The sequence below is a fragment of the Amblyomma maculatum genome, chromosome 1, assembly GCF_055883805.1.
Source record: "Amblyomma maculatum isolate TAMU_Amacu chromosome 1, ASM5588380v1, whole genome shotgun sequence".
Lineage (NCBI taxonomy): Eukaryota > Metazoa > Arthropoda > Arachnida > Ixodida > Ixodidae > Amblyomma > Amblyomma maculatum.
The window spans coordinates 141,091,733-141,103,153 of NC_139344.1; the positions used below are offsets into that span (position 1 = coordinate 141,091,733).

General features: G+C 48.1%; 1 pseudogene; it reads right to left on the reverse strand.

Annotated features, from left to right (window-relative positions):
* Nucleotides 1–2,995: 2,995 nt before the first annotated feature.
* Nucleotides 2,996–5,830, reverse strand: LOC146204177 (uncharacterized; annotated as a pseudogene).
* Between the last annotated feature and the right edge of the window lie 5,591 nt (nucleotides 5,831–11,421).

Below are 11,421 nucleotides of genomic sequence, written 5' to 3' on the forward strand. Positions count from 1 at the left end.
ACTGTGAAGAAGTCTGACCGCCGAAGAATTGACGCGTTTGAATTGTGGTGCTGGCGGAGAATCTTGAGAGTTCATTGGACGGCGAGACGATCAAATCAGTCGATATTGTCGACCATAAACCCTGACTGCTCATTGGGGGGTCAAATTCTAAAGTTAAAGCTCAGCTACTTTGGTCATCTGATGAGAAGAGAGGAGTTGCTGGAGAAAGATTTGATGTTGGGAAAGGTTGAGGGTCTCCGGAGAAGGGGTAGGCAGCGAACGCGATGGTTAGATGGCAGCCTCGAGGCGCTGCAGATGAAGTTATGTGATGTTAGGAAAATAGTGAGAGACCGGAAAGCGTGGCGTGATATGGTCCATAGGGTCACGAAGAGCCGAACATGACTGAACTGAACTTAACTGAATTACACATGCAATATTGTTGCTGCAAAAAATCGGCGAACCGTTAAAAACGTGATTTTCACCTGTATTGTAAAGCTTTAAAGAAAACAGCGTTATAATAGTTATTCAAACGTTTTAGTTCAACCTTTATGCCGCGAGTTGACGCCGGGCGTAGACAGGTAGACGCGTTTCAATACGCGAACCTGTAGACGTCTATGAAGCAGTCTTGCTACACGTCGAAGAATTGAAACGCACCCGTTATTCCGATTCTTGCGAGAAAGGGCAGGAGGTTGCTTTCTCGCATAGCTAATAGATAGCACGGAAGTCGCATCCGCCTGTGACGGAGAGAGAGTAAACTTTAATTGGTTAAATGAATAGCGTGGGTGGTTTCCTTGTCCAGGATACCATTGGGCGGGTTATGTTATCCTGCTCCGAGCTCCGAGGGGGAGTACTCGAGCGCGACACCTAGGAGCTCAGTCGGAGCGCAACTTGACGACCATTTGATTCCCGTGCACGTATGAGCGCGCCACCTGACGTTTCTGCCATTTCCGTTTCCGGAATTAATTCGCGCGCATTTTGATCATGGCAGCAGACGAGAGCAAGTTGCTGCAATTCCTGCTAGACGATGACGAACTCGACGAGCTTGACGCCCGTAGGCGCAGGCAGCAGCAGCTATTTACCTTCATGCTGCAAGCTGCCCATGTTGCCATTCAAGGTACGATTACACTGCTTTATCGCATTACAGAATATTAACTTTCTGCTCTCTCCGTATGAGGACCACAGCATCGCTGAGAGGAGCATCCGTGGCATTGAAGGCTATGTACTCAACGTAGTACCTCGGTACACAGACATGCAGTTCAAGGAGCATTTCCAGATGACCCGAAGCACCTTCGAGGTAAATGACGCGGTCAGTTTTGTTGTGCAGCGCTAAAGAACGACACACAAATAAGCACAGGATGGCGCTGTGCCTCACTGTGTGCCATCCTTGAGCGCTGCAAGAGCTTTTATTAACTATAAACCAAAAAGCCCAGCTGGCAGTTTTGCTACATTTTTGTTCACCATGGCGAATACGAGTGCTATTAAGAATGCTGTACGATTTTGGTGACCGGCGTCACGGCCAACCAAAAGGAGTGAAGCAGCCAGTTGTTTTTTTTATTTTGGACTGCGAGCGATCCGTAATTCGGCCCCAGAGGCTCCCTAAGCACAAGCAAGCACTAAACACACCTGTGAGCACACTTTATGTCGGTAAAAAGGCAACACTTCCTATACAATTTGTAACTGCAGTGAGCTAGTAGCTTAAAATGCACTGGCGCATTTTGTTGCTGATTAAATTCATTATATTTATGCTCATATCTTGAGCTGGAGCAGAAACCACTGGACATTCAAAACTTTATGGTTGCCATGCAGGTGCTGCTGAGAATCACACAAGAGTGGCTCATTATGGAGAGGGCACCTCGAATACCTTTGCAAACAGGTGCTGATGACATTGTGGTTGCTGGGCAACCAGGAATCGTTTCGTGGAGTTGCAGATAGATTTGGCATCAACAAGGGCTTGCTGTTTTATCTAACAAATCGCATTATAGAGGTCTGGGCACGAGCTGCAAAAGAACTCATCCGTTGGCCTGCAAACCTACAAGACGTTGCTCGGGAATATGCCCGAAAATGGCGCTTTCCAGGAGTTGTTGGAGCTGTGGACGGATGCCACATTGCAATCAAGGCCCCCGAAAAAGAGCAAGATGCATACTACAATAGGAAAGAGTTCCACTCAGTCATCTTGCAGGGTTGCTGCGACAGCAACATGATATTCACTATAATGTACACGCAGGCAGCCCGGGACGAATGCACGATGCCAGTTTTCGCCACATTTGGCATTGAAGAGGTAGTACGCAACTTGCCGCAAAATTTTCATATCTTAGGTGACTGCTTATTCCCTGTCAGTGGGTCTCATGCGGCCGTACAGAAACAGTGGCCACTTGACAACGCAGGAGGTCAAGTTCAATGAAACGCTAGGAGCAGCAAGGTCAGTAATTGAGCGAGGTTTTGCTCAGCTGAAAGGAAAATTCAGAAGGCTGAGGTACCTTGACATGAAACCCACTGAAAATGAGCAACTATATTGTGGCATCGTGCCTCGTTCACAACATAATCCTTCAATGCAAAGACACATTCGGTGACGACGACTACACCATGGAGGAAGAGTGTGATGCAGATCCACTTCTTGATGAGGACACGGGGCCTGCGGACAGCCACGCTGCAATGAAGAGGATTTCAATAACACGCTTCCTGTGCAGAAAGTAGTGTTAAAGTTTAAGACAGGCAGGGTACTTCCAGTCCCGAAGTACTATTCATGCAAGATGCATCACACGCAGAAGCCCTATGCGGTGAAATTATTTGTTGTATACATGAGTTGATCATTTTCGGCCAGAACTCACTGGCAATGAAATGTTGAACACCGTGTCTGGATGTTTTTTTCTGAATAAAAACTAAAGTGGGCGGTACTGGCTTGTGCCACAATCACAGACTAGAATATAAACAGAAATTGCACAGTATTCAAACAGCAAACTCATACAAAATTAACGAAGTTTTTGCCCCAACGTGACACACAAAAAGAACACAAAGTTCACTGCTGCTTATCCAGTGCTGCGAGGCGTTTCAGCTTACCCAGTTTAAGCCTCTGCATCTTTAATTGCTGCTGGTAGCGTCTTCTTCATCCTGCTATGAGTGCAAGTTCAGCAGAATTTCTTCCAACACAGCTGCCGGTGTTCGACGAAGCTTTGCATTTGGTTTGCTTTTCTGGTGCGGAGCATCATCATTTCTTTAGTTCTTATCGCAGTGCACATTTTCTTCTGTTGTCGGTGGTTCATTGATGCTGCATGGGGTGGCCACAGCTAATGCGCAGTCAGCTGAGGTGGAGTAGTAGTAGTAAAAACATTTATTTTAAAAGGATTTCGGGGCGCGCAGGCCCCTGGGTCCCCGCACGGCCCCACTACACTCAAACGTTAATGTTCCTACGGTTCATGACATCGGCAGCTCGGTCTGTGGCGGTATTTTGCCGGACCGGGTCCTCAGAGCATAGCAGGGTCTCCCATTCCTCCCAGGTGGTGAAGTGCTCCAGACCCCAAGGGGGAGGATCCGCCGGGCATTGGAATAGAATGTGGGCGAGGGTGCCAGTGGAGTGGTTGCAAAGGGTGCAGGAGGGGTCGGCGAGATTTGGGTGGTAACGGGACCTAATGTAAGGGGATGGGAGGGTTCATGTCTGGAAGCGGCGCCATAGTGTTTGGTGGTGATTGCTGAGGGAGGAGTGAGGTGGGGGTAGATCTGTCTCTCGACCTGGTAGGCCTAAGTCATCTCTAAACGTGTGCATGCGCTCCCGGGAGAACTCCGACGTGGGGACCGCCTGTGCCCGGCGTATTAGACCTCGGGTTAAGCTGTTGGCGGCCTCGTTGCCAGGGTTCCCCGAGTGCGCAGGCACCCAGATAAGCTCCACGTGGCGGGGCGGGTTGGCAGTGGGCGAGGTCAGTATGCAAAAAGCAGAAACATGAACTCGCCCACGTGCGAAATTTAGTAGTGCAGTTTTTGAGTCTGTTAGTATATATCTAGCTTCCGTGTGGGCAAGGGCGATCGCTGCCTCCTCGGCCACTTCCGAGTAGGTAACAGAGGGGAGGGGGAGAGTTGCAATGGACTGAAGGGTATTGTTCACCGCGGCTGCAGCCGCCACATCGCCCGAGCATGCGGCGTCCACCCATACGGCATCCGTCTCGGAGCCGTAATATTTGTGGATCGCCTTTTCTCGGGCTCGGCGGCGGGGCTCGTGGTGTTGTGGATGGGAGCTTCGGGGAGGGGTTTGACAAGAAGGCTGGAGTGGACAGGGCGTGGGATGGAGAGGAGTGTGGGGTCGTTAGCTGGGATGTGAACATCGAGAGTTCTGAGGATGTGACGTCCGGTGCCAGTCTGTGTCAATCGGATATACTGGGTCTGTCTGTGGGCCTCCACAAGCTCCCCAACAGTATTGTGAAGACCCAGCTGAAGTAATTTCTCTGTTGAAGTGTTGATGGGTAGGTGGAGGGCGGTTTAGAACGCTGTACGAAGCATCACGTCCAAGGTGGAGATCTCGTCTCCTCTAAGTCTTAGGTAAGACGGCTGTGGGAGCTGTCTTGACGCCACCGGAGCCTGGTACTCTATGTTAGTTGCAAGCAAGTCATCCATCACCTGAAAAAATGGCCACTTCTTTCCCTCCCACTCTTCTTGTGCTGGCGGTGCTTGTCATACGTGCGTTTGAGACCTTTGAACTTCGTTTCACAGTCCGCAGCAGTTCGCGTGTACCCGTGCTTGCACATTTCTTCACTAATTTGTTTCCAAATGTCCTTCCTCTTTCTCTTTCTATCCCTGAATTCTTGTTTATGATTCTCATAAGATGAAATCAGGAGAAGTACCTCGGCATATCCCGAGCTTGAACTTTCTTTTAGGAGACCTACAGCAAAAGGATAACTACAGCTTAAGCCCCCGCATACGAGATTAGTAACAGCATGAAAACCATTTCAATTAAAAGAAAAGAGGCATTACTCACTGTTGTAGTTATGGTCGTAGTCATCACTTTCAGCAGTCCAGACGGAAAGCTGGTCATCTGTAAAAGTCATTCAGTCATGGTGCACATCAGCCTACAACAGGACTCATTTAAGAATTATATTCGACGCTAAAAAAGTTACAAAAAAGAAGAGGTCTTCGTCACCCTGTGCGTCAGAAATAGTGGCAGTGAATACCTCCAATAACCGCCCGTGTCGCGAGTACAGCGGAAAATTAACCCGGCAAAAAGTGAAAATTCATATCATGTCACAATTTCTATCATAGTGAGAATGCAATTCATGAAATAAATAGCTTTCATATATTATAATATTCCCTCAAGAACCGTACTCTTGCAAGCACTTTGGCAAGAACGAGCGATTGCGTGCACCAGATACGTTTGAGTAGGCGAGTAGGAAGAACCGATTTCACGAATTTCCGAATGCGCTTTGTACTGATTTTCGCTAAGTGCGGCGACGCGCTCGACAATGTGCCATAAACATAGCTACAGCCTTACAATAAAGCTCGATGCGCTACGCCAACAACGCAAGGCAAAAGCAAGAATTTAGATTTTTAACGCAAGATTCCCGCAGCTGTCGCTCGTAACTGCTCTTGCTTTGGAAACAAACACAGCATTCTTGATAGCCCAAGAACGAAACAAGGCATTAAAAACTCATACACAGCTGGGTCGTCGCACTGAACGCTTTCCGCGTAGACATCCGACCCTGTGCCCGCCACACCTTCGCACAGCTCAAGTCAGGCCCTACAGTCACAGCAGCCGTATCAAGTCTGAACCCTGAAAATGCACCAACGATTAAAACGAGGTCCCCGACGAACTAGCAACAGTTTACGCACCTGCGTTCGTGTTCACGACGAGAACAGACCGCGCAGCCATAACTGCCGTCCCGTAACCGCTAAAGGCGCCAAAAAGGAAGTAGCTCCATAGTATCCGGAAATACGTCACGTCGTCAGACGCAAAACCAGACCCGCGCTCCCGCACACCGTCGTCGAAGACGGAGCGCGTAGAGCGCACTCTGCAAACACACTGGAAGTCAGTTGTGGTCGTTTAGCTTACTTGGAGCGCACTCTGACGACTCGAGTGCGCTCGAGTCCTTTAACTTAACGCGCCCATTGGCTTGAGCTGCCTCCCGAGCCCTGGTGAGCAGGCTGCGTTGCTTAGAGAGACCCGTGTGGGCCAGCTCTGCCTTCCACTCCGCTTGACTGACTGCTCGAGCTTTATATTTCTCTAATTGCTCTTTGCAGTTCCATATCATGTGAAGGATGTCCGAGACTTCACCGCATGCAGTGCATGTGTTATTTTTGAATCTTTCGGGCCAGATGTAGTGGTACTTTGCTAGGTTTGGGAATGTCCTAGCTTGTATGTTTCTCCTGGTTACTGCCTCTGCCAGCTGAGGTCTTTGTGGGGTTCTGCGTATCGTTTTCTTTCTAACTTGAAGTATTGTATTAGTTCCCCGTATGTGAGAGGGGTTGAAGGCTCTGGGGCAGCTGGCGGTTCATTGAACGAGAGAACCAGCAACCAGCTCTCCGAAAGATCCGACCGCTCCGGATCCGATGGTCGGCTCCGACTTTGCGGAGCCAAATGACTCATCCGCTCTTTGAAAGAAGCGGCTCCGAAGATCCGGTTCGCTCTGGAGCGACCCATCCCTAGTGCCATCCTTTGAAGGGGCACTTGCCGCCGCCCACTAAAGACCAGTGTTGCCAGTTGAGCTACGGCGCCATTTCGGTCCCTAGCTGAACCGGCACGGCCGGGCGCTCTGCATGAAGCAGAGTTTGCGCTCGTACATTGTGGTGGTCAGATTGTTATTGTATAAGCAATACTACGTCAGGTTTCAGCCCGTCGCGTAAACCCGACCGGTAGCCACGTTTGACCTTTAAGGCCGGAATACATACGACGTTTTTTCCCACGATTTTCGCGTGTCAAAAACTGCCGGACCGACGCGACGCTCAGTTTGAGACACATGGAACAACGAGGCGGCGCCGCGGATCCCTAGGTACGAAAGCAAATGCATCAACGAGCGCAAATAACCGCAGAACGAGGTACGTGAGAGAAGCGATGCTGTCCATTGTGTTAAAATTGCGAAAGGGCTCATTCCAACTCTATTGTGCTAAAAGTAGAAAGCGTACATAAGTCGACAAGTATTTGGCTCACTCGAATGAACGAAGACACCTCTGAATGCCTGCTCGGATACCAGCAGCACGTTTTTTTTTTCTTTTTTTTTTACAAATTTCGCTTCAGGGAGAAAACAAATACATTACGATCCGAGAGTAGGTCGTATACTCACAAAAAAGCGACATTCCGTGCTTGATTAGGCGTTTATTTTTACGATAATCACATTTCTGCGGCCGAACTGCCGCACACCTCGTCGGCTATGGTGGCCATGTTGACAGCGGCCGCTCAAACCGTAAATGCCAGCTTTCCGCGCTCCTATTGGCTCGCGTCCGCAGTAGCTTGTGGTTCGAGAGGATGCCGCGCCGCCCGCGCGTCAAATCTGGCAGGGCCAGATCGGCGGCGGCGGGCGTTTTTTCTGACGCCGTGCGTCGAGTGCGCGCCGTCGGGCGTAAAACGCCGGCTTGACGCGGCAAAAACGCTCCATGTATTCCAGCCTTTGGAGCTACCGCAGATGGGGCCCCTCTTCAAGCCGTCGGGTAAACCCGGCCGGTAGCCACGCCGCGCCGCAGATGACGTGTCGTTGCCATAGCAACAAGAGCGACCGCAGATGGGCCCCCTCTTCAAGCCATCGGGTAAATCCGGTCGGTAGCCACACCGCGCTGCAGATGCCGCGTCGTTGCCGTAGCAACAAGAACGACCGCAGATGGGCCCCCTCTTCACGCCGTCAGGTAAACCCGGTCGGTAGCCGCGCTGCGCCGCATCCTAAACATATCGCACCACACTTGGCTACACCACATGCTGAACCTGAGCGTAGCCATGCAGTATTGCTTACGCAACCTACCGGATTTAACTAAAGCTAAAACCCCAACTAAGTTTTGCTGCTAACTGCACGAAACATTTGCTAGTTCGGTAGAAAAGCCATAGGTGTAGTAGTAATAGTAGTAGTAGTCATCTGAACCGCGGGCTGGAAATAACTGGTGGCTGCGTAAAAATCATATCATGGTAATTTGTGGTTGTAGTGATTGACGAGGGATTAGTGTATGAGAGGCGATGACGAGTTAAGGAAGTGTTATTAATGAATGAATTAAAAATGAAAAAAAAAAAGAAAAATGAATAACAGGGTTCAGATGTGGCAAAATGCACATGTAAAGCCAATGCTTTATAACGCTAAATTAAAAAATTTAGAACGCGTAATTAGTTAGCTTATTAATTAATTTAAGGAATGAAACTGAAAAAGGGTGTTTAAAGGTGTGAAAAGCTCAGAATGAAAAGCCAATGCTTGATGAGGCTAATTAAGACAGTTTAGGGCGTGTAATTGAGCAATTAAGTAATTGAAACAATTGAAAAAATGAAAGCTTGGAATAAAGGGTTCTGGTGTGGAAATGCTCCAAATGAAGTCAGTGCTTCATGGGTCTAATTAAGAAAATGCAGTGTGCAGTTGATCAATTAGGTAATTGAAATAATTGAAAAACATGGAACAGGGAGATAAAGGTGTGGAAAGGCTCCGAATGTAAAACCAGAGGTTGATATTGCTAATTAAGAAAATTGGAGTGTGTAATCAATCAAGAAATTGAAATAATTGAAAAAATGAAAATTGCTAAATGGGATTTAAAAGGTGTCAAAGCATGAAGGAGCACTTTAGCATGTTGTGAGGGGTTGAGTCTGTAGAACATTACCTAGTCATGACTCTGTCATAAGCAGTAACAATGCAACATAGCAATAATGCAATAATCGATAATGAGGACCGCAGTAATAATGCAGCGTAACATGGAGCCAGCACTTTACAATGTAGCGTGCTGTAATATGTCAAGCATGTGTAAATATAGTCATGATTCAATCATAATGCTCGGCAGTATGGCTAAGCATTTTACAAAGCATTCTGCAATGTGTGGAGTCTGGAAAACTATTACCTGTAATCATGACTGATAGTCATAATCATGATTCAGGACTCTTAGTAACATGCAACATAGCATGACTCAGTACTTAATATAGCGTGCTGTAACAACTAGAATCTAAAACATGTGTAATCATGGTTAATATTCACAAGCACGACAATTTTGTTACAATTAACTGATTGGTGGATATAGACAAAGGCCGATAGTGTTCTGCAGTTGTACTCGATATAAGCAATACCGTGATATCATCTGACGTAGCCTAAAGTTCAAATGTTAATCACAATTAACTAATTAACGGCTATAAACTAAGACCCGCAATTAGTGTACTGGAAAAGTACCACATAAAAGCTCTTCCGGGATATATAACGATGTGTAAGCCCATCCTTCACCCGTCAGTCAGCGAGACGGACCAATGGACGTCGTTTTCTAGTCCGACGTTAGCCTTGCGGCTCGACGGGCCAGCGTAGAGAATGGGGAAGCTGGTTTCCCGAAGGGCAGGCTGAGAGAGCTTTGACTGGTATTTTTGCTGCCTTGCGGCGCGCGTATCGCTGTAGCATTTTGCACGGACTATATCCGGTACCTGATTGAAGCATTGGGCTCCTTTGCTTAAAATGTCATACCCTGGACAGTGGCCCTTTAAGGCGATTGTGTCACCCACCTACCAATCAAGTGCATCATAATTGAATTTAATTTACCAGCTTCATGGATACAAATCACCCAGAGATAGGAAACTGGAATAATGTGATGCTTATCTTGTGTATCAACTCACTGCGTAACAAAAAAAATTCTTTTGGCGTTCAAGCAATGGTGGCTAGATACAGACGTGGTTTACTTTTAAGATTCTAGTAAGCAATAGATGGGGGGGGGGGGGGGGGTCTGATCAGAACTTTGCATGAAGTGTGTTTGCACAGACTGCAGATGCATAGTTTATAAAAATTGATAAAGCATCAAAGTTTATTCCTTAGTCATGCAATACAGCACCATGCTACCTCCAAGCTCTAAACTTATACAAGAGCACCCTTTTCCTCGAATTATAAGATGTTCTAGTCTTTGGGAGTGTTATTTGGCATACACTAAGTGGCTGAGAAGCAAGCCTTGTTACCTGGTAAAGTGGTGTGTGCAATAATCGCAGGGATGCAATCCTTTGATATTTGAACCACTCAAGCGAATGTTCAGTGTCATTGACTCGACTGTTTTCCTGTCGCCCTCTGCACCGCATGTTCCGCACACATGCGTCCGCCAGTCCTCTCGCAGCTTTCTGCAGACACACTTTAGCCTTGGAAGCTTCAGTGAAGTAGGTTGATGTGGACGGCAGGCCTTTTCAGCTGCAGTGTTAAAAAACACAATTAGAACAAGGAAAAATACTAGCAGTAAATGAAACGAGCACTATAGCTCATATGTATAAACGTAACAATTCGGTGAAGAAAGCCTCTGCAAACTTAGTACAAATAGAATAACTTTACAAAAGAGTTAACAACTGAAGTTGGAGAAAAAATTACTCAGTTCCTTTGCCAAAGATATTGTTACGGACGATCAACAAAGAAGAAGCGGGCAGTGATGCGGACAGGAGCGCTCGCGCTGGGCCCGGCAACATTTCATTAAACGTCATCTAACTGTCATCGAACATCTCTCTGTCCTCTGTTCTGTTTTCATCGGCTTGCCGCTTCGTAACATTTGGAGGTGCGAGGTACTTCATCATCACCCCCTCATCCTGGTCCAGAGCGTCGGTGCCATGCGACTTGCTCTGTCAGCTGAAAGTTAGGAGGCATCGCATGGCTGTTCCCCAGCCTGCCGGACACAGCAAGACCTTGCCGTTCCTCAGCCCCGTCCCCCCGCCCCGAACACAAGACACGACGGAGACTGACCCGAGACGGGCCACACATGACCACAAGACATAAGAAGGGACCCCAACGACCATATGCGACACCACTGACCAGATGTACCGACCAAAGACCCCACGACCCAAGACACCGCTACATTTCAAGACATCCTCTCCTGCCTATGCCATGCGGTGCGTGCCTTGGCCTCCGCCATCGAGCCGTGGGAACAAGTGGCCCGAGAGTGTCCTGATCCAAGGTTCATCGGGAATCGTCGTGCCGCTAGCCGCTCTATTCTTCCTCTTCTTCTTCAAGCATGCAGGCACGCCCATCATCATGCCATGGAATCAACATCGGTAAACTTCCTCGTCGACGATCGGGACGGCCGCTCAGTGGCCCCGGGTCATGTTACGGACGATCAAGAAAGAAGAAACGGACAGTGCCGCGGACAGGAGCGCTCGCGTTAGGTCCGGTAAAATTTCATTAAACGTCATCTCACTGTCATCGAACATCTCTCTGTCCTCTGTTCTCCAGTTTTCATTGGCTTGCCGCTTCGTAACAATATGTAACATCTTAAGAAACATGTTTAAAACAACAGATTAAAAATAACGGTCATATGCGGTTCCACAGTCTAAAAAAAGGT